The 27,872-nt window shown below is 44.0% G+C and overlaps 1 protein-coding gene across 5 annotated transcripts in view; it reads left to right on the forward strand.

The window, feature by feature from the left end:
- The first annotated feature begins 912 nt into the window (after positions 1-912).
- LOC140428479 (microtubule-associated protein RP/EB family member 1-like) overlaps positions 913-27,872 on the forward strand; it is a 107,129-nt gene continuing 80,169 nt past the window's right edge. For 2 of the 5 annotated variants that reach the window (XM_072514992.1, XM_072514996.1), the window contains exon 1: positions 913-968. The gene's annotated coding sequence lies outside the window, so the exon portion shown is untranslated. Of the gene's footprint in view, positions 969-1,196; positions 1,216-20,494; positions 20,516-27,872 lie in introns of those variants that run through there. The other 3 variants (XM_072514993.1, XM_072514995.1, XM_072514994.1) reach the window with 3 other exon arrangements.

The following is a 27,872-nucleotide window of genomic DNA, read 5'->3' on the forward strand; positions in this document are numbered from 1 at the left end:
CATGTTGCATTACATTCATCCCCCACCATCTGGCCTGCGAAATCCTACCAGCATTGTCTGGCATCTTTGAATCTGTCTATATATTTGTTTCTGGAACATACCTCTTCATTCACCTGAGGAAGGAGCAGCGCTCCGAAAGCTAATGACATCGAAACAAACCTGTTGGACTTTAACCTGGTGTTGTAAAACTTCTTACTGTGCTCACCCCAGTCCAACTCCGGCATCTGCACATCATATCTACCTAAAGACAGAAAGCGTTGGGAAGAGTTGTTTTCTTTGCTATGGGGAGAAAATTGAGATGCATACAATTGTGAGGGGCTGAAATAAGTGCTTCCATTAGCATGGAGGCACGGTGAAGTTTTTCATCCCGAGGGTGATGAGGGAAAGTATGAAAGGGTAGCAGAGGCAGAATTTTTAAAAATAACCGAATTAAAAAATAATATTTGGAGATAACCCTGAAATGCCCCGATCCGTACAGACCAAATGTTGGAAAGTAGGATGAAGCTGGATCCGAGGAAGTCACGTTGGACTTGAAAAGTCGACTTCGTGTTTCTCATTCCGCAGATGATGCACCAGTTGCCTTCTTCCAGCACTTTCCGTGGGTGCGAGCGAGCGAGCGAGCCCGCCCGGGAGGGGAGGGCGAGCGAGCGTGCCCGCCCGGAATGGGAGGGGCGAGTGAGCGTCCCCGCCCGGGGAGGGAGCGAGCGAGCGAGCGTGCTCGCGCCCGCCTTGGCAGTTCACGACCACGCAAGCCTTCGCAGCTGGGTCTGTGACGTATTACGAGTGACGTACCGCTGCGCGGGTTTGAATTAGCAGCTTTCCTTTCACGTTCGAGGGAGTCCGAGCGTCGGATCCGGTCTGTGCGAAAAAGGAAGGAAGAGAGAGAGAGAGAGAGAGAGAGAGAGAGGGGGAAGAGGAAGAGGGAGAAGAGGGAGAGCGAGCGATCGATCTCGAGGAGCGGCCGGCAAGTGAGCATTATTTGTTCTTTTCGCGCAAACATTGTTGACCCGCCGGTTGATTAATTCTGTTCGTGACATTTATTTTTAAAGGAGAAGAATGACATAGGTTTATTTCAACTGCACTCAGCTGGAGGAAGGCGATCCACCCGCCTACTTTGGCGGCGGAATTGCATTGGCGGTGGACTGAAAGGTTCCTTTTGAATGGGTTGGGTCTGTCCAGCGTCGGCTGCGTCCGTTTATCTTGGCCCCGAATGAGGTAGTAGGGGCCCTGTCTTTTCTTTTGTCTTTTAATCTGCTTTGCTGCATTCGGGGGCACGGAAGCTGTCGGGACGTATCTTTACATAACTCCTTTAAAACTAATTCCTTGAGTAGACGTGGTGCCTTTTTTTTAACCCCGTTTAAGAATTTTATTCACGTTGGGGCCTTTATCGCTTCAGGTTTTTTTTAAAGATGGAGATCATGTCGCAAGGAGGCTTCCCCCAGGTGTTATGACTCCTGGCCCTTTGATTTTAGTTGTTTGGGGGTGCTCGGCGGCTTTTAAGGGGCAGGCGATTTTCCTGGCATACATTTCCCCTCAGCTTTTATCAGTGTGTGTGGTTATCTGTCAGACAGGGCGCTGCTGTTTTACAGACGGATAGGTCCGTCTGCTCAGCACTGTCCCCGCCGTGCCCTGCCCCGCCTGCGCCCCCGGGCGCCGCCTCATTGGGCTGGCGGAACCCGCGGCTCCTATTGGCTGGACAGGACGTCAATCACCTGTCTCTCCCACTCCCTCCTCCCGGCAGGGCGAGGAGCTGCAAATGTTGCAATGTCTGAGAGCCGTCCTGGATGCACATGGTTAACATGGCGCGGGCTTCAATCCTGTTCGGGCCATCCTCGGCTTTCTTTGAACTTTGTAAACGTCTTAAATCTTTTTGGGGTGGGGAAAAGATTCTGCCTCCCTTTTTTTATTTTTGGCACGAGTCACTGAGCCGGTCCTGATTGCCCCTCAAAGCATGTAACGGTGACGAGTGGTGTCCTACAGGGTTCAGTGTTGGGGCCACAGCTGTTCTCTTTATATATTAACGATCTAGATGATGGGACTGGGGGCATTCTGGCTAAGTTTGCTGATGATACAAAGATAGGTGGAGGAGGTGGGGAGGTTGCAGAAAGATTTAGACAGTTTAGGAGAGTGGTCCAAGAAATGGCTGATGAAATTCAACGTGGGCGAGTGTGAGGTCTTGCACTTTGGAAAAAAGAATAGAGACATGGACTATTTTCTAAACGGTGACAAAATTCATAATGCTAAAGTGCAAAGGGACTTGGGAGTCCTAGTCTAGGATTCTCTAAAGGTAAACTTGCAGGTTGAGTCTGTAATTAAGAAAGCAAATGCAATGTTGTCATTTATCTCAAGAGGCTTGGAATATAAAAGCAGGGATGTACTTCTGAAGCTTTATAAAGCATTAGTTAGGCACCATTTAGAATACTGTGAGCAATTTTGTACCCCACACCTCAGGAAGGACATACTGGCACTGGAGCGGGTCCAGCGGAGATTCACACGGATGATCCCAGGAATGGTAGGCCTAACATACGATGAACGTCTGAGGATCCTGGGATTATATTCATTGGAGTTTAGGAGGTTGAGGGGAGATCTAATAGAAATTTACAAGATAATGAATGGCTTAGATAGGGTGGACGTAGGGAAGTTGTTTCCATTAGCAGGGTAGACTAGGACCCGGAGGCACAGCCTTAGAATAAAAGGGAGTCACCTTAGAACAGAGAAGAGGAGAAATTTCTTCAGCCAGAGCGTGGTGGGAGTGTGGAATTCATTGCCACAGAGGGCGGTGGAGGCTGGGACGTTGAGTGTCTTTAAGACAGCAGTTGATAAATTCTTGATTGCTCGAGGAATTAAGGGCTATGGAGAGAGAGCGGATAAATGGAGTTGGAATCAGCCATGATTGAATGGTGGAGTGGACTCGATGGGCCGAATGGCCTTCCGCTCCTATGTCTTATGGTGTCACAAAAACCATCTCCATGCCTCGTGTGTTCAGACCCCCTTTGTCGTCGTGTTTCCGTGGCAGCTTGCCTCTTTGTTGCCTCTTGGAAAATATCTCCCTGTAACCCCTCCTACCCTTTTGGACATTTAAGGGCAATTATACCGTGGCCAATTCACCTAACATGTGCACGTTTGGACTGGGAGGAAACCGGAGCACTCATGCAAACCTGGGAAGAGCCTGCAAACTCCACACGCACAGTAACCCAAGGTCGGAATTGAACTTGGCTCGGGTCACCAATGTTAATCACTGTGCCGCCCTCATTATACCACTGTCACATGCATGCCCATAAACTATTTAACTGATCATCAATGCTACATTGATTCTTGAGGCCACGCCATTTGCTCTATCACTTAGCAAACAATCCCAGTATTTATTTATACAAGTGACTACCAGGGCATTCTTGAGTTACTTTCAGCTAGTAGAATGCCACCTAGACCAGTTATTTTGTTCATATCATGTTCAAGTTATATACTGTATCCAGCAATTCCGTAATAATGTTAGTATTATTTTGTATCTCGTATTGGGGCCATCTTGGAAAATACACTTTGTTAAATCCTTTAGTCATCAATATTTTGTTAGTGACCATTTTTTCCTTTGTAAGGGATCAAAAGTTATATTATGCAGTGAATTGTTACAATCTGCAGTGCACGGTCTAAAAGCTGGTGGGAGCAGATTCAGTAACTTTCAAAGTGAATTGGATATGGAAAATATTTGTAGGAGGATAACACCGTGCCATGGACCCAGGTTCGATTCCTACTTGGGTGGCTGTGGAGTTTCCACATTCTCCCCATGTCTGCGTGGGTTTCCTCCGGGTGCTCAGTTTCCTCCTACAGTCCAAAGATGTGCAAGTTAGGTGGATTGGGCATGCTAAATTGCCCCTTAGAGTGGGGTTGCAGGAACAGGGCGGGGGACTGGGCCTAGGTGTGGTGGTCTTTCGACAGGTTGGTGCAGACTCGATGGCCGAATGGCCTCCTGTACTGTAAGGGCTGGTTTAGCTCAGTGGGCTAGACAGCTGGTTTGTGATGCAGAACAAGGCTAGAAGCGTGGGTTCAATTCTCGTACCAGCTTACCCGAACAGGCGCCGGAATGTGGCGACTAGGGGCTTTTCACAGTAACTTCATACTTGTGACAATAAAAGATTATTATTAAGGATTCTATGACGAGGGGGAAAATAGAGGAACATGTAACGGATCATCTCCTTCAGTGCTGTGTATTTCTATGGGCATTATTCTTCCAAGCTCTGACTCAGTTGTTTAGACCGTGCTACAAACTGCCTTCTCCAATGTTAGTTGCTTGGTTTCATTGTTACTAATCCAGTTATTGTCAGAACATCTCTAGCAATTAGGTTATTTCCACACACCACCTTTGGAATCCTAAAGGATCCATCCTGGATCTCGACGCTCTTTCTCTCTCTCTCTCTCTCTCTCTCTTTCTCCCCCCCCCCCCCCCCCCCCCCCCATTGTGTTCATGTCCATTTCTACCACCTCCCTAATACTTCTGAGCTGTTTGTCCAACATGCAATCTAGTAGGGGGAGTGGAATTAAGCAAGACCTAGAAAGAGGAAATCCATGCACGGATTTGGGTGACCCCGCATGGCCTTATTTCTAATCTGCTAACATTCCACAGCATTTCTGGCAACTGTTCCCCTGTCTACTAGAGTGGTAGTTTTTAAAAATTCACTCAAAGGCTAGGCTGCATCCATTGTCCCTCTAATTGATCTTGAGAATGTGGTGGTGAGCTGCCTTCTTGAACCATTGCAGTGCCTGTGGTGTAGGTACATCTGCCGTGCTGTTCAACAAGGAGTTCCAGGATTTTGACCAAATGACAATGAAGGAATGGTGATATATTTCCAAGTCAGGGTGGTGAATGAGTGACTTGGAGGGTACTTCCAGGTGGTGGTGTGCTCATGCATCTGCTGCCCTTGTCCTTCTAAATGGTAGTGGTCGTGGGTTTGGAAGGTGCTGTTTAAGGAGCCGTGGTGAGTTGCAATGTATCTTGTAGTTGTGCTGCTGCTGTGCATCAGTGGTGGAGGGAGTGAATGTTTTTGGAAGAGGTGCCAATCAAGCATGCTGTTTTATCCTGGATGATGTCAAGATTCTTAAGTTTTCTTGATGCTACACTCATCCAGGCAAGTGGAGAGAATTCCATCACACTCCTGACTTGTGCCTTGTAGATTGTGGAAAGGCTTTACAGAGTCGGGAGGTGAGTTATTCGCCGCAAGATTCCTAGTCTGTGACCTCTTGTAACCACAATGTATATATAGAATCATAAAATTTACAGATACATAGAAGATAGGAGGAGGCTGTTTGACCCTTCGAGCCTGCTCCGCCATTCATCACGATCATGACTGATCATCCAAATCAATAGCCTAATCCTGCTTTCTCCCCATAGCCTTTGATGCCATTCTCCCCGAGTGCTATATCTAGCCGCCTCTTGAATATATGCAATGTTTTGGCATCAACTATTTCCTGTGGTAATGAATTCCACAGGCTCACCACTCTTTGGCTGAAGAAATGTCTCCTTGGATGTGCCCAAAATGGTTTACCCTGAATCCTCAGACTGTGACCCCTGGTGCTGGACATACCCATCATTGGTAACATCTTCCCTACATCTACCCTGTCTAGTCCCGTTAAAATGTTATAAGTCTTTGAGATTGCCCCTCATTCTCCTGAACTCCAGCGAGACCAATTCTAACCTAGTCAATCTCTCCTCATATGACAGTCCCGCCATCCCTGGAATCAGTCTGGTAAACCTTCGCTGTACTCCCTCGAGAGCAAGAACATCCTTCCACAGAGAAGGAGACCAAAACTGCACACAATACTCCAGGTGTGGCCTCACCAAGGCCCTGTATAATTGCAGCAACTCGGAACCTCTCGCAATGAAGGCCAACATACCATTAGACTTCTTTACCGCCTTCTGCACCTGCATGCTTACCTTCAGCAACTGGTGCACAAGGACACCCAGGTCCCAGCTGCACACTCCCCTCTCCCAATTTACAACCATTTAGGTAGTAATCTGCCTCCCTGTTTTTGCTTCCAAAGTGAATAACCTCACACTTACCAAATTATACTGCATCTGCCATTGATTTGCTCACTCGCCCAACCTGTCCAGATCATGCTGTAGGATCCCTGCATCCTCATTACAGTACAGAAAGAGGCCATTCAGCCCATCAAGACTGCACTGGCCTTGGAAAGAGCACCCGACTTAAGCCCGCGCCTCCACCCCATCATCCAGTAACCCCGTCTAAATTTTGGACACTAAAGGGCAATTTAGCATAGCCAATCCTCCTAACCTGCACACCTTTGGACTGTTGGAGGAAACCCGAGCACCTGGAGGAAACCCACTCAGTCACTGGGGGAAAAGTGCAAACTCCACACAGACAGTTACCCAAGGCCGGAATTGAACCCTGGAGCTGTGAGGCAGCAGTGCCAATCACTGTGCTGCCCTAGTTGATTTGAGTTTCTGGTCAATAGCAGCACCCAGGATGTTGATAGTGGGGGATTCAGTGGTGGTAATGCCATTAAATGTCATCAGGAGGTGGTTAGATTCTCTTGTTGGAAATGGTCATTGCCTAGAGCTTGTATGGCATGAATGTTACTTCCACTTGTCAGTGTATTGCCCAGTTCTTGTTACATTTGGATGTGGACTACTTCAGTATCTGAGGAGTCATGATTGGTGCTGAACATCGTTCAGTCATCAGCGAGGACCTCCCCACTCGTGACTTTATGATGGAAAGAAGGTAATTGAAGCAGCTAAAGATGGTTGGGCCTCGGACACTCCCCTGAGATCTCCTGCAGTCATATCCTGAAGTGATTGGAATAAGTAGTTAAATGCCTGTATGCAGAGTGTTTGTTTACTTCTTTGGCCTGTTCACATTGTCTCTACACCCAGATCTCCCATTTCTTACATGTTGAATTGTTCTTGCCTCTAGCTTGAAGCACAGCTTATTCTTGACAGTAAGCTGTCTGCTCCTGCCAACTATTGCCTGTCACCACCTACTATTCAATTATTGCTCAATCTCTGTTTTCATTGCATTCAGTGGTATTAATAATTGCCTCAGTATTCTTTATTTTGCATTTTTTGTCACTGCAGCCACCCTGGTCTGTTGGAATGTCACTACTAAGAAAATATAATTCTCCAGTATATACACATTGAGTTTTATTATATTCTGTACCATTTTCCGCGACTAGGGGCTTTTCACAGTAACTACATGGCAGTGTTAATGTAAGCCTACTTGTGACAATAAAAGATTATTGTTATTATTATTACGAAACGTAAACCTGAAGCGTCAACTGTACATATTTTGACTTGTATTAATATCTGTAACAGTACTCAAAAGGGCTGCGAATTACTGCAGCCACCCTGGTCTGTGTTGTAATGTCACTACTACGAAAGTATAATTCTCCAGTATACCCATACTGAGTTTTGTTATATTCTGTATCTTTTTCCAAATGGTTGGATAAATATTCCAAATTTAGACACCTTGAACTTAAGTAAAAGACATTTTAACAGCTAAATTAATTTGTCTAAATACTTTAGCTCAGTGGGCTGGACAGCTGGTTTGTAATGCAGAACAAGGCCAGCAGCACGGGTTCAATTCCCATACCGGCTCATTACCCAAACTGGCGTTGGAATGTGGCCAGTCACAGTGACTTTTCACAGTAGATTATTATTACTAAACATAAACCTGAAGCGTCAACTGTACATATTTTGACTTGTATTAATAATACCTGTGACAGTACTCAAAAGGGCTGAGAATTCACCAACAATTAATTAAGCCGTCTACATTTTGCACAAGAACATTTCACTGTTGACCTTTTGCGGTGAGTCTCTATACCAATGCTGAAAGTAATCCCATATGAATAAATTTAAAGGTTTATTGTGCCACACATAAATTGTAAAGGATATGATCTCAGAATTTGTTGGTCCTTATTCTGAAACTGACTCTGTGGCAGTTAGTTAATGGTGACGTACGAGGGATACAGTTTTGATTGCTGCAATGCAGGGTGTGCTGATTACTCATTTCTTTACTGAGCTCCATGGCTCATACTCATTAATCCTCGAAGATGGTAGCCTTACAAATATTGCCTGAGAGAAGTTTGTAATCGGAACAAGGAATTCAGATGGTTTTTAACAAATGCATGAATTATTCCATATTGCAGTTTGCCTCGGGAATCAATTACATCTTTCTGCAAATCAACAATGTTGTAGGATTGACATATCTCTATTTTTGGAATGGTTTGTTGAATTGTAGGTTGCTCTCGAGATGACATGTGACCACAACTCATTTAAATGGTGAGCTACAAGCATGAAGGTTATATGTTTCCCAATATAAGATGTTAATTGTCTAGCCTCAATTGCTTTTGACTGTGGCATCTATTTATTAAATGATCCCTGAGCTTCATCTCTATGTAATGTTGAAAGAAAATATGCTCCATGATTAGCAGTTTTACAACACTTTCTGATGTGCTCTATCTTAAGAATCTGTTATTTTTGGTGGTCATTTTTGAGATTGAAATGTATTAAATTGAATTGACGTAACATTGAATTGAACTAAAATCATTTTAGAGCCCTGAATGTTATTGTGAGATACCACCATTCCTGCCAATGTCTTGTCATCATTCACTACTGTATAGTCTAAATTATAACTTGCTTCAAACCACATATATCCATTACCCATATACTCACTAATCTACATTGGATCCTGGTCCACACAGCCTCAAAATTAAAATTCTCACCCATATGTTCAAATCCATCTCTGAAAGCTCCTCCACCTTAACAATTGTGAAAACCTTTGTTCCAATTCTGGCCTCTTATGCCTCCCCGACTTGCTTTGTTTCATTGTTCGGTGGCTGTCTTAAACTATCCCACCCCCTCACCACTCCCAAACAATTTTCCACCACTCTTTATTTATTTGATCTTTTTATGATGCTCCATAAAATTTAAAATTAACTTATTCCCATTATGTGCACTAGGATATTTTACTATCAAGTTCTATATTAAAGCAATTTGTTGTGAGCACACTTCAGACTTTATATAATTACAAGTAAATAAGTTCCTCCTTATGTTGCCTACTGTAAGATTACAACTTAGAAATAAGATAGGGCAGATTCACTTAAAATGGAAATCTATACCGTTCTGACCAGATGGCAATTAAAGTGCAGAGTTGTAAATTTGTGATAATTGAGTATTTTAGCATTCCATTACTCCAAATGGCCACACAATTGTAACTGAATGTTTTATTCTGACATCTGTTACAACCAGGTAAGAAGAGGTGAACTAGCTCCCCCATATTCATCCTCCTCAGTTGTTCACAGCAAAGGTTTAAGTTTCCCAGAGGAATAAAATAATAAAAATGTGACATTATACTGTCATTGGGACATGTGTGTGCACACATCAGATCGATTCCTAGCTTGGGTCACTGTCTGTGCGGAGTCTGCACGTTCTCCCTGCGTGTGCATGGGTTTCCTCCGGGTGCTCCAGTTTCCTCCCACAGTCCAAAGATGTGCAGGTTAGGTAGATTGGCCATGCTAAATTGCCCATAGTGTCCAAAATTGCCCTTCGTGTTGGGTGGGGTTACTGGGTTATGGGGGTAGGGTGGAGGTGTGGACTTTGGGTGGGGTGCTCTTTCCAAGAGCCGGTGCAGACTCGATGGGCCGAATGGCCTCCTTCTGCACTGTAAATTCTATGAAATAAGAGGGGCTAGAGTCCAGCGGGAAAAAAAAAATATGATTAAGTGTCCATTGCCTTGAGGTGTACGGATGGCTTTTTGGATGCGGTGTTACAAATATTAAGTAATCACAGTTCGGTGGTAGGCTCATTGTATGTTTCCAGGAGGTTTTGGGTGTGTCTTGTCTGTGGGAGTCATTGTTTCCATATTCAGTACTTTGAATTTTTAATATCTGTTAGACAATTTTAAGTTTTGGGTGTTTGAATTGTACAAAATATCTCTCCTTGCAGTCCCTAGAACAGTAGGCTCCAACCTTTTATAGGTCATGACACACCTCTATATTATATTTTAAAAATTTGAGTTACTTACACCTCTGATTTTCTCAGCCTTCTTCCCTTACTGAGAACTTGTTTTTTAACTTCTCTCTGCCCTCTCTCCTGTTTTTATTCTCTCCCTGTCTCTCTCCTATGGTTTTTGTGCCCTTTTCTTTAGTTTTCGCTTTTTGTTCGGGCACATGGGACTTTTGTTTTCAGCTCCCAAGTCCCGTTGGTCATACAGGCCTAATCACCATTAAAAAATCTAAACCAAGGGTGTGTGGCTCTTTCCCAGCCAGTTGCATTCACAGGAGGCCCAAGATTTGTGGGGTCTTGGAGATGCCAAACCCAGAGCTGAAGACTAAGGCTAGTTTTAGTTTAATTACATGAATTTTTAATCTTTTTTTGGCAGCACACTTGGTGAGGTGGGAGTCTTCACACTGGTTAGAGACCACTGCCCTAGGTGTTGATTTGTCTGTTTCTCACCTTCACCTTGGAATGTGATCATGCTTTTTAAGAAGTTTGCTCTGTCTCCTTTCAAATTGCAAAAGTTCCAGTCAGTTGAAAGTTGAAAAAAAAAATCAAGTTTCAAAAATAAAGATGTAATTTGTAACACCTGCCCATTACATTAAATGAAATGAGATTCACTCTTGTTTCATTACAAGTTATATAAACACATTCACTTCCATTCACTCTCATATCCTTGGTCTGGATTATCCCCTCAGTTCTAACTGAGTCTCTTTAGGTTCTGGACAGGGTGACATTTGACTTTCCTGCATTATGTATGATTTTTAGGTGATGTGGTTGGAAAAACAGATTTTAATGAAGTAACCTTGCATTCATCGTTTTGAGTTTCTCGACAAAGGTCACAAGAGTTGTGGTTAGTGTAAATTGTGGTTTCCCTCTATCCATTCCGGACTTGTGCATCAGAAAGTGTTTGAGAGTCAGTAATGAACCTAGGGTTTCTTTTTTTTTACTGTGGAATACCTTCTGATCTTTGTTCAATATTTTGGAGAAGTACCCAATTGGGGTCTCTTCCTGATTCGTCCTCGTGGAGGAGAGCTCCAGTCCTGAGGTCACTAGCATCGATGGCCACTTTAAATGCTTGGCTGAAGCCTGGAGCTGCTAGCACTGACTCATTTGTTAAAATGGCTTTTAGCTTCTCAAAAGGCTGTACGGCATTTCTCGGCCCATACTATGTTTGCTGTTTTTCTGTAGCAGAACTCACAGTGGGGCAACCATAGTGCTGAACTTTTGGAGAAAATTGCAGTAGAACCCATATATCCCTAAAAATCTCATGATTTCCTGTTTTTTTTTTGTGAGAATTGAGAAACTGTACTATGACTTCTACTGTACAGCTCTGGGCAGTTTTTGTCCCTGGCCACTACATGTTTAGGTAGGCCATCTAAGACTTCCATCGGGCAGGAGATACAAAAGTCTGAGAACATGCACAAAAAGGTTCAAGAACAGCTTCCCTGTTATTACCAGATTCCTGAATGATCCTCTTATGGACTGAACTGATTTATTCACACATCTTCTCTACTGAATAGTACTATGCTCCATATGCTTCACCCGATGCCTGTGCAAATATATTTACATTGTGTATTTATGTAGGTCCTATGTTTTTGTCATGTATGGAACAATCTGTCTGGACTGTACGCAGAACAATACTTTTCACTGTACCTCGGTACACATGACAAATCAAATAAAGTCCAATCTTTGGCAAACTCGCTGATTGATCACTATGTCAGTTGACTAATTTCTGGAAGAATGATCACTAGGTCAGTTGATTAATTTCTGGAAGAAGGCTTCCAGTTGCTCTAAGTGAGTTTCCCAGGTGTCACTGAACACTAGATAGTTGTCTAGTTACACTATGCAGTTGGGTAAGTCTGCCACTGCCTGATTCGCAAGTCTTTGAAAAGTGGCTGGGGAATTTTATTCCAAATAGCATGACGCAACACTGGTGTAACCCAGCCACAGTCATTAAGCGGAGGTTTCGTTCATGTAGGCAGGTGATCAAGGGAACTTGCCAATATCTCTTGAGTAAAATTTTTCTCTGTAATGTAGGCTGCATTCCCGACCTTATCTATGGTCTTCCAGATGGGGGACCAGGTAGGAGTCTGCTCTGGTCACTACATTAATCTTCTGGTACTGCAGAACCTTGTCCAACCTGTGCATGAACACAACTGGGGGCTCCAGACATAGCTGCTAAGACTATTAGTCGGTGCTCCAGCGTGTAATTAGCCTCCTCCTGAAACTGGGCAAGCTTTTCTGGACCTAGATGGTAGGGAGTTGCCTTGTGGGAAGGGCCTTTTCCACATCCTTGTCACGTGGCGTTAAAGTGGTGCAGCCTGGCTTGTCTCGACAGATGCTTTTAAATGCAATGAGCAGCCTTTTCTGGTCTCCTCGCTGTTCTGCATTTAAGTGGGTAAACTTCACTCAAACGTGTTTCCTAGTCGGGGGTTCAGTTTGGGCCTCATTCACATCTCCCTCCAATTCATCCTCACTGTTCCCCTCATCCTCAAGGGCTTTTGTTATAAACCAATTCAAACCGAGTAAAACCGGTGGACTCATTGAGTGAGTCTCTGGTAGCACACAGAGTAAAACCTAGTCCTTTATCCCAGTCATGGGGATCTCATGCCAGTTTGCCCCGATGGATTTTAGGGTCAGGTGATGCCTTTTTAGCGCCCCCTGCGACTGTGGGTGATACACCAAGAACTTCAGTTGGGTCTACCAACATGCCCAGCCATCTAAGCTTAATATTTCCCCACAGTACCTCAGCGGCATCACTACCTGTTGCATTACTGTCCATTCCTCATTTGTAGGGTACTTCCTCACCAGCAGCTCATTTTTAATGTTGTAGCATTCAGCAATTTCTTCTTCCTCCGCTTTAGTTTGGGCGGCCTGGTTTTAAAGTTTGTTTTTTTATCAGCAACTCTGCTTGCTGAGCCGCAACCATGAAATACCTACTTCTTGGGTCCTTTGGACTCCTGACAACGTTCTCAGGTAACCAAACAGTAGGGTCATCTGTCTACAGTGCCACTTCGTTCTCTGGCCATAGATCAGGTTACCACACAGTCAGGGAAAATGACAGTCACTTTCTCTTGCAGCTGTTCTCTGCCTGACCTCGAATGGCTTCTGAGACTAATGGGGATGCTATCACTTTTGATACTCAGTCCATTGCCAAGGAGCAGGTTAACCCCATCCACAGGAAAACTTGGAGTGACTCTCACGATCACTGGTCCTGATGTAAGGTTGCACTCCAGGTGCACCCGATATTGAGGAATGGGCATGTACCCGCCCTCCTTCAATATCCTTTTACATTACCTTGGCATTGACTGCACTCTCAGGTGAAAAGATCATGTTTTTTTCCCCAGCATTTCATTTTGATACAAAATCTTGGTAACTTAAAAAATTCATCCACACTCACCGTGAGTTTGCAGGGACTTGCTGCTTGAGTCAGAGCCATAGCGTGGTCTGTTGTGCTCTGTTTGACTCCCATTTTCTGCCTGGAGTTTGTGCCTCCTCCCCTAAACAGATTTCTAGGGTTTTTCCCGTAACCTCCAGTAATCAGCACAAGGGTGTCCTGCCTTGTGGCCTTGTATGCTTTTCAGTTGGTTAGGGAAGGGTATTCCTTGGGATGAGGGTTTGTGGGCAAGCTAGGGTTGCTGCCTGGGTTGCTCCCTGTGAATTCTTATCAAGAAAACTATGGAATTTAGAAATTCTTCGAGGATAATTATTTCACAAAGGTTTTCAGAGATGCCCTCCATTGTAAATGCCCATATCCATCGGTCAAAAGCAAACTCCTTAAGCTGTTCAAATTCCAGGTATTACTCGTTGGGCAGTTTCCTGAAGGTATGGAATTTTCGATGGTATGCTTCTGGCACAAATTGGTATGCACTTAAAAGAGCCCTTCTTGCTGCCTCGTAGCTTGTTGCAAATTCCTCAGGCAAGGGGGGTGCGAAACCTTGTGAGCTTTTCCTGTCAACCTACTCTGCAACAGCAGGGTCCCGTTTGGGGCTGGTCACTTTAACTGCTGTACTAGTCTTTCAAAAGAGATTCAAGTCTTCCTCATTAACGTGGAGATAAATGGGGAAAGTTGAATATCTCAGCCCTCAAGTCTGAGCTAGTTGTGGTTCCTTCACTAGGTGTGTCTTCAATGGTCACAGTGGGATCCTATCTTCTTGGTTCTAGCTGTTTTAATTTGAAATCCTTTTCTTGACTTTCCCGGAATTCTTTCCCGACCCCCTGGTGCCTTCCACTAAATTTAGGATACAAATAATAAAAATGCACGTCAAGTATTCCACCCATATGCAGTCATTAGGGCATGTGCGCAAGCGGCCAGATGTTGAGGCTTAGATTGTGGCAGTTATAGGTTAGCTGTTTTTTCAATGCGGTCATTTTTCCTTTATTAACTTTTGGGCTGTGGGCGGCATTGTCTAGGCCATCCTTTATTGCCCGCTGTAGTCCATGTTGTGTAAGTACAACCAGTTCCAGGATTTTGACCCAGCGACTGTGAAGGAACGGCGTTGTATTTTCAAGTAAGGATGGTGGTTGACTTGGAGGGGCACTTGGGAGGTGGAGGTGATCCTCTTTGTCTGGTTTCCCTCCCCTTCTAGATCGTAGTGGTCATAGGTTTGGAAGGTGATGTCTAAGGAGCCTTGATGAATTCTGCAGTGCATCTTGTAGATGGTGTACACTGCTACTACTGTTCGTTGAGTGGTGGAGAGAATGAATGTTTTTGGTGGGTGCCAATCAGCTGGGCTGCTTTGTCCTGGATGGTGTTGAGATTCTGGTGTTGCTGGAGAAAGTGGAGAGTATTCCATCATACTCCTGACTTCTGCCTTGTAAATGATGGACAGGGTTTGGAGAGTCAGGATGATGTTGCTCACTGCAAAATTCCTAGCCTCTGACCTGCTTTTTTAGCCACAGTATTTATATGGCTAGTCCAGTCCAGTTAAGATTCTATTCGACGGTAACCTCCGAGATGTTAATGATGGGGGATTTGGCGATGGGAATGCCATTGAATGAAATGGGGAGCTGGTTAAATTCTGTCTTGTTGGAGATTGTTGTTGTCTGGCACTTGTGTGGTGCGAATGTTACTTGTCACTTATCAGCCCCAGCATGGATGTTGTCAGGTCTTGTTACATTTGGACATGGACAGCTTCAGATGCAATAATTACAAAATCTCGCAAGTTCGCTCGTAGGTTCTAGAGGAGGAATGAGAGCTCTCCACTTGTTTCCTCTGCTGAACACTTCCTCATCTGTATCACTTGCAATCTCTCTTTAGTCGTTGGACAGCCTTGCCTTGAAATCCTTCAGCCTTGTGCATTTCCAAGAAGTTTTGGGTACAATTGTCTGTGACAGCCTTTGTTTCAATATCCAGTACTTTGCATTTTTAATGTCTCTTCCTTAGACAGTTTTGATGGATATCTGGAATCTAGGAAATGTCTCTCTTTACAGTCCCATGAGAGTGATTTGACTGCTTCTCACCTTCCCCTCGAAATGTGACTGCATTTTTGAGAAGTTTGCTCTCTTTGTGCATTTTTGAGAAGTTTGCTCTCTCTGTGCATTTTTGAGAAGTTTGCTCTCTCTGTGCATTTTTGAGAAGTTTGCTCTCTGTGCATTTTTGAGAAGTTTGCTCTCTCTGTGCATTTTTGAGAAGTTTGCTCTCTGTGCATTTTTGAGAAGTTTGCTCTCTGTGCATTTTTGAGAAGTTTGCTCTCTGTGCATTTTTGAGAAGTTTGCTCTCTCTGTGCATTTTTGAGAAGTTTGCTCTCTCTGTGCCTTTTTGAGAAGTTTGCTCTCTCTGTGCCTTTTTGAGAAGTTTGCTCTTTGTTCAAATTGCAAACGTTCCAGTCAGTTGACATTGAAAAATCATATTTTTAAAATTAAGGGGCATAACTTCATAACATATCTGATCAAAGATTTATTGAGTACAGAAGTATAAAATTTGAATTTTAAGGAAAATAATCCAGAATTACTCAAATTGAACAGTTGCCCTTTCTGCCTGCTGTGATCTCCACAAGCTAACACTGCAGTCATCAATTTTCAAAGATGATGGTACTGTAGATCTTGCCGGAGAACAAGGTAAGTGGTCATAGCCCTGATATGATTCGCGGAACTTTTACTGCAAGTAAAGAGAAGAGCTTTTTTTGTGTGCTACATTTAATGACACAAAAGCAGTTTTTCTTATTTTTCCACTGTGCTACATATTTAAAGTTAGGAATTCATTCCTGAGTAGCTTGTAAGCTCTGAAGCTAGCTGTATAATGTGAGCATTTAACAAAGTAATGTGAGATCAAGATAACTCATAATATCTACTCCTGTATATACTGAAGTGCAGACAGGCAGTGATTGACATACAGGACGACCAATAAGCACACAACACAGTGCAGCCAATCACCAGACAGAACACTACCACTATAAAGCCAGAGGGCTAGGTTTCCCACTCTCTCTGGACCCAGCCACTGAGACAGTCAGAGTCCACGAGCTAGCCAGTGCAAACAGCATGTGGTAGCTAGTAAGTGGCCAGGCTAATACAAGGTCTCCAGTCAGTTCGGTATAATGTTGACTCACAGCTGAACATGTACATAAGTTCTATCGTTGAATAAAACAGTGTTGGATTTTCTCCAGTGTTAGACGTCTGCTTCTCGCTTCCCTGCATCAAGTGCAGTCCACATCGAACCAGTCAGTCTAACACATCAATAACTATACCAACCCTGCAGTTTGTAACATGCAAAAATATTGGGTTATGCAATGTGGGATGAGTCTTGGTCTGGCCCTGCTGTCAAACAATAGATTATTCCTTCATCCCTATTTATAAATGTCATTACATTTAACAGGATTAACACAGGCCATTAGGACATCACATCTGCGCTAGGTCTCTGTGGGCAACTTTGACAGTTGATAATTGCCATTTGGCTGTGATAGAATCCTTGAATATGTGTCAGAATGATTATTTTAACTTTGTTCATTTGCTACTCGACCATAACAACAATCTTCAGTATTGTTGAAACTGGCACTGAACTTCCTAATTCACCTGACTTTTAGTAACAGTTGAATGATGAACAGGTGCTTAACTGTACACATTGTTCTTTTGTAGCAGTTTTAGCAGTGGAGGTACTGGCCTTAGTGTGGAGATTTTGATCATGAGAAATTCACCATTAAGTCTAGGATAGACTCTGGATAGAAAAGAGAAAGCATATATTTTAATGGAATATGGTCATCTCTGGCTCGGCCAGAATTTGTTGCCCATTCTTGATTGGCCTTGAGAAGGTGGTCATGAGCCACTGCTGTCCATGGGGTGCAGGTACACCCAGATGTATTAGGAATGGAATTCTAGGATTTTGAACCATTGACAGTGAAGGAATGGCAATATTGTTCAAAGTCAGGATGGTGTGTGGCTTGGAGGGGAATTTGGAGATGGTGGCGTTCCCAGGCATCGTCTGCCCTTCTCTTTTTAGGTGTTTGGGGTCATGGGTTTGGAAGGTGCAGTTGAAGTCACCTGGTAAGTAGCTTGTAGATGATGCAACTGCTGTCAAAGTGTCTGTGGTGGAAGAAGTGAATGTTTAAGGTGGGGGATGGGGTACTGGATAAGTGGACTGCTTTGTCTTGTTGGAGCTTCACACATGCAGGCAAGTGGAGTGTATTCCATCACACTCTTGACTTGTACGTTGTAGATGCTGGGTAACCTTTGGGGAGTCAGGAGGTGAATTACTTGCCGCAGGTTTCCCAGTGTCTTGACCTTTTCTCGTAACCACAGTATTGATGTGGCTAATCGCATTCAGTTTCTAGTCGAAGGTATGTTCAGCGATGATAATGCCATTGAATGTCAAATGGAGGTGAATTGATTCCCTCTTCTTGGAGATGATCATTTTCGCGCACTTGGTGACATGATTTGTTATTTGCCACTTAAGATCTTGCTGAATATGGACACGGGCTGCTTTTGTAGTAGAGGAATAGCCATTGGTGCTGAGCAATGTGCATTAATGAATGAACATCTCCACTTTTCACCTGACGATGGAGGGAAGGTAATTGATGAAAGCAGAAATAATGTGGTTATGGGAGATTTTAATTTTCACAAACTAGCTTGTCTTATGAAGAGAGATTGAGCAGTTTAGGCATATACACTCAAATTTACTCATTGCCCCTGATTCTAAACTCAAGGAAGAGATGGGTTGAAGGGTTATAGAGAGCGGGCAGAATGGTGGAGTTGAGGCCATGATCTTATTGAACGGTGGATCAGGCCCGAGAGGCTAAATTGCCTATTCCTGCTCCTAGTTCTTTGTTCTAAGAAAGAACTATTCTGTCTAATTCCACCACCTTCCAGCTCTTGGTCTGTAGCCCTGTAGGTAACAGCACCTCCAGCACAATTCTGGTGTTCTTGAGTAATAAGGGGATCAGGGGTTATGAGGAGAAGGCAGGAGAATGGGGATAAGGAATATATTAGTCATGATCGAATGGCGGAGCAGACTCGATGGGTCGAATGGCCTAATTCTGCTTATATATCTTATGGTAAAGGCAGTGATTTCTGAAATGCATTTGGGGCAATTTTCTGGAACAGTTTTCGAATTGTTGAGGAATAAGGTCCATAACGGATTTAATGACAAACCTGAATTGGTTCATCTGGCTAAAGGAACATATTGCCAATGGTGACCATAATATGATTTCATTTGTTACTGGATTTGAGAGCGAGGGGGAAGTAATAGCAACTTGTGGAACCAAGATTTTAAAAGGGTGAGCAATAAATCAAAAGAGTGAATTGGGGTGATCTGTTGATAGGTGAATCTACAGATAAGTGTGATGTATTCAAAATAGCATTTGATTAAATACAAAACTGGTACACTCCCTTTAAAAGGAAAAAGTTCCATGGTCTACAAACAAGATAAGAGATGGTATTAAGCTAAGAAAGGCTTGCGCAAATTAAACAAAATGGAAATCCAGCAGACTAAGATAACTAAAGAAGACAAATTGTGCAAATGCAGTATTAAGGTGAAAATTGAGCATGAACAAGAACTTGAGGGATATCCAAACCATCTGTAAATGTTTTATTACATTAAAAAGGAGTGTGGTCAGGGGTAATATGGAACTGTAAGATGCATGCAGGTGTGATTGAAGGATAATTTGGAAATTACAGACTTGTTAAATGGTGTACCTCGGGTCCTATTTGTTTTCCAAGAGGAAGATTTGTAAAAATGGTAATGGAGAAAATAATGCGTCTTAGGATAGATAAATGCAAACTCTGAGCTTCTGGAAATTTAAACCCTAAACATGGGGGAATTGCAGGTGTATTTCTGATCATTGTTTTCCCTAGATTCAGGAATAGCGGTCGTTGGATTGGAAATTGCAAATGTCACTCCATTGTTTAAAACAGGAGGGAGAAATAAGGAAACATGAAACCTCTCCGAAGAGAATTTGAACAAGTTATGATTTTATTTATGATGTGTAGCTCATGCATGACTAATCCAGGTGAATTTCTTTTGAGCACTAACTGGGGTTGGTGGCACGTCTGCGGATGTTTTCTGTAGAACTTCCAGAAGGCATTTACAACATTTTGCGCAGATTAACAACATTTCCAGCACTGCTTAGTCATGCCTGGTATAAAGGAAGATGGTTGTGGTGGTGTGAGATCAATCATCTCAGTTCACGGACACTGCTGCAGGTGTTCCTCAGGTCCTGGGACCAAACACGTTCAGATGCTTCAACAATTACCTTCTTTCCATCATAAAATCAAAAGTGGGGATATTCGATGGTGACTGAACAATGTTTAGCACAATTTGCAACTCCTCAGATACAGAAGTAGTGCACGTCCAAATGCACAATTTCAGGTTGTCAGCAAGTAACATTCACGTCACACAGGTGCCAGGCAATGATCTTCTCGAACAAGAGAGGATCTAACTATCTCCTCTTGACATTCAATGGCATTACTATCGCTAGATCTCCTATCAAAATCCTGGGGGTTACGATTGACCATAAACTGAACTGGCCACATAAATACTATGGCTGCCAGAGCAGGTCAGAGGCTGGGAATCCTGCGGCGAGTGACTCCACAAAGCCTGACCCCATCTAAAAGGCACAAGTCAAGGTGTGTTATTAATCATTGTATGGCAAATACCTTGTTACGGGAATTGCTAGTTAAACATGTGACATTGGTTATCCTATAAATACAAACAGCTGGAACACTGGTGTGAGCGCTTCTTGTGGGTTAGTAGCTGTAAGGAAGTGGCTTACAAATAAACAGCTTGCACCTAAAAGACCAGACTGGATTGATACTGCCAACGTAGCCCCTCATTGTAAGTAACCAATTGTGGCAGAGGATAAACCTGGTGATTGACTGATGTTATGTGACGCCTTTTGTCTCAATCCTCTGAGGGAAAACAAGTGTACTGATGCTGGCAATTCCAGAATGGCAGAAGGATGGTGCAAAATTGCAAGTTTTAACTACCACCGATATTCTCTTACTCTGAACCGTATGAGCAATGGAAAACTGAAGATGAAAGGTGAACCCGGATTACTTTCATACCCAGAAAGAAGCAAGGTATGGCATTAGCACTATTATTTCCAGCCAAAAGCAAGATCATGAGTAAGGTATTTTCAGAGTGGAAGATGGATGATCTGGATCAAGAAGAGGGATTGGACCTTTGGTTACAATTTTTGGGTATGTTTTACAAAACGGACGAGTTATTGGAAGCATATAAAGCCTGGGCAATCTTTGATAGGTTTAGGAAATTGGAGGATCAGTCCATGGAAGAACATATCATGGTTTTTGATAAATTTCATAGAATTTACAGTGCAGAAGGAGGCCATTTGGCCCATCGAGTCTGCACCGGCTCTTTTTGAAAGAGCACCCTACCCATGCCCACACCTCCACCCTATCCCCATAACTCAGTAACCCCACCCAACACTAAGAGCAATTTTGGACACTTAAGGTCAATTTAGCATGGCCAATCCACCTAACCTGCACATCTTTGGACTGGTAGGAAACCGGAGCACCCGGAGAAAACTCACGCGCACACGGGGAGAACGTGCAGACTCCACACAGACAGTGATCCAAGCTGGGAATCAAACTTGGGACCCTGGAGCTGTGAAGCAATTGTGCTAACCACTATGTTACCGTGCTGCCCAAAATGTTACAAAAGACTACAGAGATTTGCACTTTAGATTCCGGCATCCGTATTGGTGTTTAAATTACTGGACTGTGTTTGCATTTTCCATGTCGTTAGTCTTTTTGTATTAGCGGAGGTTCAATTCCAAGGGAAAGAATCTCTCCTAGATCAAATAGCTGCAGCCTATTTAGGAAAACAGTCGTTCCCAGCATATGCAAACAAAATGCCATAAAACAAAGGATAGAGGATTCAATGGTGGCTCAATTCCAAGGTCAACCAGACATTAGACGAAAATTCCAAAACACAGATTAGACTAATGATAGGAGGTTTGAAAGCTGTCATAATCCTAGTCAGTTTGAAAGTTGGGACACAAGGCCTGCCTGGGACGGTGACGTAGGCATTTAAATTCAAAAAATGTACAGGGCATGGTTAACTGGTGTTTCCACTGTGATTCCCAGTATTATTATGCGACAAACCGTTCGCAGCAAAGAAACAGTGTTGTGAAGTAACCCCTGAGATGGGTGAGTAAATTTGCAGATGACACTAAAGTCAGTGGAGTTGTGGACAGTGCGGAAGGATGTTACAAGTTACAGAGGGACATTGATAAGCTGCTGGGCTGAGAGGTGGCAAATGGAGTTTAATGCAGAAAAGTGTGAGGTGATTCATTTTGGAAGGAATAACAGGAAGACAGAGTACTGGGCTAATGGTAAGATTCTTGGTAGTGTGGATGAGCAGAGAGATCTCTGTGTCCATGTACATAGATCCCTGAAAGTTGCCACCCAGGTTGAGAGGGTTGTTGAGAAGGCGTACGGTGTGTTTGCTTTTATTGGTAGAGGGATTGAGTTTCGGAGCCATGAGGTCATGTTGCAGGCTGTTCAAAACTCTGGTGCGGCAGCATTTGGAGTATTGCGTGCAATTCTGGTCGCCGCATTATAGGAAGGATGTGGAAGCATTGGAAAGGGCGCAGAGGAGATTTACCAGAATGTTGCCTGGTATGGAGGGAAGATCTTATGAGGGAATGCTGAGGGACTTGAGGCTGTTTTCGTAAGCGAGAAGAAGGTTAAGAGGTGACTTAATTGAGGCATACAAGATGATCAGAGGATTAGATAGGGTGGACAGTGAGAGCCTTTTTCCTCGGATGGTGATGTCTAGCACGAGGGGGACATAGCTTTAAATTGAGGGGAGATAGATATAGGACAGATGTCAGAGGTAGGTTCTTTACTCGGAGAGTAGTAAGGGTGTGGAATGCCCTGCCTGCCACAGTAGTGGACTCGCCAACACTAAGGGCATTCAAATGGTCATTGGATAGACATGGACGATAAAGAAATAGTGTAGATGGGCTTTAGAGTGGTTTCACAGGTCGGCGCAACATCGAGGGTCGAAGGGCCTGTACTGCGCTGTTATGCTCTATGAGACTGAAAATGATGGTGACTGCCATGATGGAATTATATTGGTCACTGAGTTTAAATCCAGTAACAAGCATACTGATGGTTGGTTCCTTCAAAGTACAGTTTTGGACTGTGGTTCTACTTCTACAGTGTGTGGTGTGAATTGGTTTAACTGCTGTCTGGGGTCTCTTGAGACAGTCCGGCAGATGGTCAGGGAGTATGAAAGTAACATCTGCTTCAGGTTTGGAGATGGCAACATCCTCCAGATGGGTAGTCCTCCCTTATAAGACCAGAGATCAATTTGTTGATCAGTACTGATGTGGTTTGTAACGAGATACCGCTATTGTTAAGTCGACCTGAGATGAAGAAGGCTCAAATTATGCTAGATAAGAATAATGGAGCTATAGTGTTTGGAAAATATGTGGATCTGCATTTTACTCGATCTGGCCATTGCTGCTTACCGCAAAGGAAGCCAGAGATTTCTCATCAAAAGATTCATTATTTTTTGTTAACCAATGACACAGACAGTTTGCATATCCAGCACCACAGAAACTGAAGATTCTACTTCAAGATGCAGGAGTACTTGACAAATGATATGATGACCTAATTGAACAAATTGCTGCTTAATGCGAAAACTGCAGGAAGAAAAGCTCAAGACACCACCGTGTCATGTTGTGAGCTTGCCACTAGCTAGGGAGTTTAATGACGCAGTGGCAATGGACTTGAAAGCTTGGGACAAAGATAGCAGTATTTATATACTACACTTCATAGATATGGCTACCAGATTTAGCCTATCCACTGTGATACGTAGCAAAGACAAAAAGTTGTTGATGTTATAGAAAAATGAGTAGCAACAGGATTAGGAACACCACAAAGTTCCTGACCAATAATTGTGAGGAATTTGCCGATGAGGAATTTCAAGATACGTGCGAAAATCTAAACATTGTGGTTATGCATTAGGGCCTATTTATGTGTAACAGATGACATGTTGCATAAAATATTGGCTAATTAAACAGATTGTAAATTGCAATTCGGTGAGCCTTATGATACTGCATAAGGCTATCAGGGATACAATCTCAGCTTGGTGCTATGGTATATTATAAAAAGGAAGGACAAAAAGAGTGGAAATGGCCTGGCAATGTAATATGGAGTAATGGGAAAGTAGTGATGGTACAACACGGGAATAAAATTGTTCAAGTACATTCTTTGGTTGATTGGTACTCACTATACATTCGCAGGTCTTGAACAACACAAAGTGAGGAGAAACCATGCAGTTTGCACACGCACATGTACGCACACATCATGAGGTTGATAGACAGGATGACGCTACCCTGTATTTGTTCAAAAGGACAACTACCTAAAGTGGGCATAAAAGTAACATGCATGCCAGAAGGTGTGGAGGGATGCTAGTAGAATAGGGTGAGGAGGGGCAACCTTTGGAAAAATACAAAAATTGGTTATATGTGCAGGAAGCTGAACAAGCAGCAAAACTTATGTATTGGCAAAATGATGTAAAGATGTGGTGACCCAAAAAACGAAGTATCAGTTCTGACTGTGGCCGTGACCCCAGAAAGAAAAATCACGAAGTGACAAAGCTCTGCTTGTATGGGAGAAAGATCATATAATTAGTTCAGAAAGGGAAGTACAGGCTGTAGTTTGATTAGAATGAGGCCTAGAGAGCAAGTTAGCAACCTTAATAGAAGTAGAAGTCCATGACTGAGGGATTTTAGTAACTAGCTGGAAAATAAGCTAATAAAGGAAGCGAAACAGAGTTGGAAGGAGTTTCAAGTATATACTGAGGTACCTGACAGCGGACAGCCAGCTTTATCTCACTGGTGTAGAAAAAGGTACTCCCAGATGAAGCGTATAAAGCCAAAGCAGCAAACCGAGGCTTTGAAGAGAGATTGGGGGTCAGGGTGGACTTACCTACTGCAGGGAAAGTTTTGAAGATTTTCTTTTGGTTATTTTGGCAGCGTACCCTTGGGAATGCAAATCCATTGACATAAAGGCTATGTTTTTACAAAGGGAGAAGTCTCAAATATTTGAAACAGCTCAAAGAAGCTAGTGAGGTAGAAGGAAAGCTGTGGAAATTGAACAAGTGTGTTTACGGATTGAATGATGGGTCAAAAGTATGGTATTTTTCAGTGAGGCCTGCGTGCAATTAAAGGTGGACCTGCGATGTTCTACTTTAAATGATCTTTATTGTCACAAGTAGGCTTACATTAACGCTGCAATGAAGTTACTGTGGAAGGCCCTTAGTTGCCACATTCAGGCCTTGCTTGGGTACACGGAGGGAGAATTCAGAATATCCAAATTACCTAATAGCTCGCCTTTTGGGACTTGTGGGAGGAAACCGGAGCACCCGGAGGAAACCCACACTGACACCGGGAGAACGTGCAGACTCTGCACAAACAGTGACCCAAGCCGGGAATCGAATCCGTGACCCTGGCGTTGTGAAGCAACAGTGCTAACCACTGTGCTACCATACCACCCATCTGGTACCATAAGGAGAAACTAGCTGGAATTTAATCATGCATGTTGACTATTTCCTTTGGGGAGGCACTGTTAAATTTGCACAAGGGATAATTCCGAGGATAAGGTAGGAAGTCGGGCTTCAGGGGTCTTTAAATACATAGGTTTCGGCATTGAACAAAACAAGACAGGAGTGACACTGAATCAGCCAGCAGTTCAATCTCAAAAGTGTGAATCATATCCCCATAACTGGTTAGATCCTCACAAAAAGAGGATCCAGCTACCAACGAAGAAACAGAAGTTTGGTTGGGCAGTTGAACTGGTTGGGTACTCAAACTAGACATGATGCTAGCTTTGATGTGTTATAGCTAAGTAGCATGATGAAACATGCAAAGTTATGTTCAGAAAGATGCGTGCTCAAATTCACAGCTTTGGATGAGCCAGAAGAAATGAGGTTGGCCATTTTTAGTGATGCTTCACACACTAACCTCCCAGATGGGTACTCTCACATAGCAGGATTTACCATACTCTTGGTGGGGAAAAGTGAGAAGCGTTGTCCATTGGCTTAGGAGGCCAAGAAAATGAGAGCCGTAAAAACCACATTAGCTGCAGAAACATTGGCATTGGTAGAAGCACTGGATGTGGGGGCTTACTTGTCCAATATATTGTCAGAACTATTATATAAGGGGGCAGCACGGTGCGCAGTGGTTGCCACTGCTGCTTCACGGCGCCGAGGACCTGGGTCCAATCCCGGCCCTGGGTCACTGTTCGTGCGGAGTTTGCACATTCTCTCCCTTGTGTGTCGCGAAGGTCAGGCGGCATGGGTCACGTATGTTGGCCAGTGTGGGTCCCGAAGGTCCATCGATTGGTAAAAGTGGGTCCCGGGTAAAAAATTTTAAAATTGCTGCTCTAAATTTATTTTGAAAAAAGTTTACGATTAGAATGTATGGTGACAACTGGTCTCTTTGGGGCAATGTTCATTCAACAAAGTATGTAACTGAGAAAAGACTAAGAGTAGATCTAGCCAGTATAAAAGAAATGTTAGAGAGAAGGCAAATCGCTAAAATACAATGGGTTGACATAAGTCACTACCACTCGGTCTGTTTTACAAAAAGTGCCTGTTCTAAGAAATTACTACATGTTTTAGAAGAGGGGATTCTTGCGTTATAATGATGAAAAGAAAAATTACTTTGTTTCTTTCACAATAGTTTATGTATATTTTGGAAAGGAAATACGGGATTCAATGATGTGTAAATGTGGGATCATTTACTTCTGTTTAGATTCACATGTTCTTTAATTGTTCTTTAATTGTTTTTCTTTTCCATGTGTTTTGAAAGAGGGGAATATTTTGCTTATTAAACAGTCAACAGCATACAAAGGATAAATAAAACCAAATCACTCCCCCCCCCCCCCAAGTTCTGCTGATGAATAATTTTCCGCGAAGAAGTCGAGGAATGGTTGCCACCTCCGGGCGAACCCTAACAGTGACCCTCTCGAGGCGAATTTGATTTTCTCCAAACTGAGAAAGCTAGCCAGGTCTCCGACTTCGGGGGCTTTGAGTCCCTCCAAGCTAATAGTATCCGTCTCTGGGCTACCAGGGAAGCAAAGGCCAGAACGTCTGCCTCTTTCTCCTCCTGGATTCCTGGGTCATCCGACACTCCGAAAATCGCCACCTCTAGACTCAGCACCACCCTTGTTTTGAACACCGTGGACACGACATCTGCAAACCCCTGCCCCCTAAGCTTCGGACATGTCCAGAACATGTGGACATGGTTCGCTGGCCCTCCCGCACACTTTGCACACCTGTCTTCCACCCCAAAGAATCTGCTCATCCGGGCCACTGTCATGTGAGCCCGGTGAACGAACTTTAATTGAATCAGGCTGAACCTGGCACTCAACGCGTCCGCCCATAGATCATCCTCTATCTCTCCTCCCAGCTCCTCCTCACACTTCAGCTCCTCGGTCTGCGTCTCCTCTGACCCCATAAGTTCCTTGTAGATGTCCGAGACGCACCCTTCTCCTACCCACCCTCTGGAAACTACCGTGTCCTGAATCCCCCTTAACGGTAGGAGCGGGAAGGTTGACACCTGTTTACATAGGAAGTCCCGCACCTGCAGATACCTGAATTTGTTTCCCCTCGCCAACCCAAACTTCTCCTCCAGCGCCCTCCTGCACAGAAATCTCCCTTCTATAAACATATCCCCTATCCCCTCAATCCCTGCTCTCGCCATATCCGGGACCCCCATCCATACTTCCGGGACAAACCGGTAATTATTACAGATTGGGGACCAGACCGATGGTCCCTTTGCTCCCACATGTCTCCTCCATTGACCCAGACTCTCGGGGCCGGCACCACCTCGGGCTGGCGGAGTACGTGCCGGCGGGAACAGCAGAGGTGCAGATACCAACGCCCCCAAACTGGTGCCCTTGCATGAAGCCGCCTCCATACGCTCCCATGCTGACCCCTCCCCCACCACCCACTTCCAGATCATGGCTATATTCGCCGCCCAGTAATAGTTACTATAATTTGGCAGCGCCAGCCCGCCCTCTCTCCGACTCCGCTCAAGCATTACCTTCCTTACCCGCGGGGTCTTGCCCACCCAAACAAAGCCAGAGATCACATTGTTGACCCGTTTAAAAAAGGACCGCGGAATAAAGATGGGGAGACATTGAAACACGAACCGGAATCTCGGGAGGACCGTCATCTTCACCATTTACACCCTCCCAGCTAATGACAACTGGAGCGCGTCCCATCTCCGAAAATCGTCCTTCATTTGGTCTACTAGCCGGGCCAGATTTAAGTTATGCAGCCGGTCCCATTCCCGCGCCACTTGAATGCCTAGGTACCTAAAGCTTCCCCCTACTAATCTAAACGGCAGCTTCCCCCAATCGCCTTTCCTGTCCCCTTGCCTGGATCGCAAACATCTCA

The sequence above is a fragment of the Scyliorhinus torazame genome, chromosome 8 (genome assembly GCF_047496885.1).
Source record: "Scyliorhinus torazame isolate Kashiwa2021f chromosome 8, sScyTor2.1, whole genome shotgun sequence".
NCBI lineage: Eukaryota > Metazoa > Chordata > Chondrichthyes > Carcharhiniformes > Scyliorhinidae > Scyliorhinus > Scyliorhinus torazame.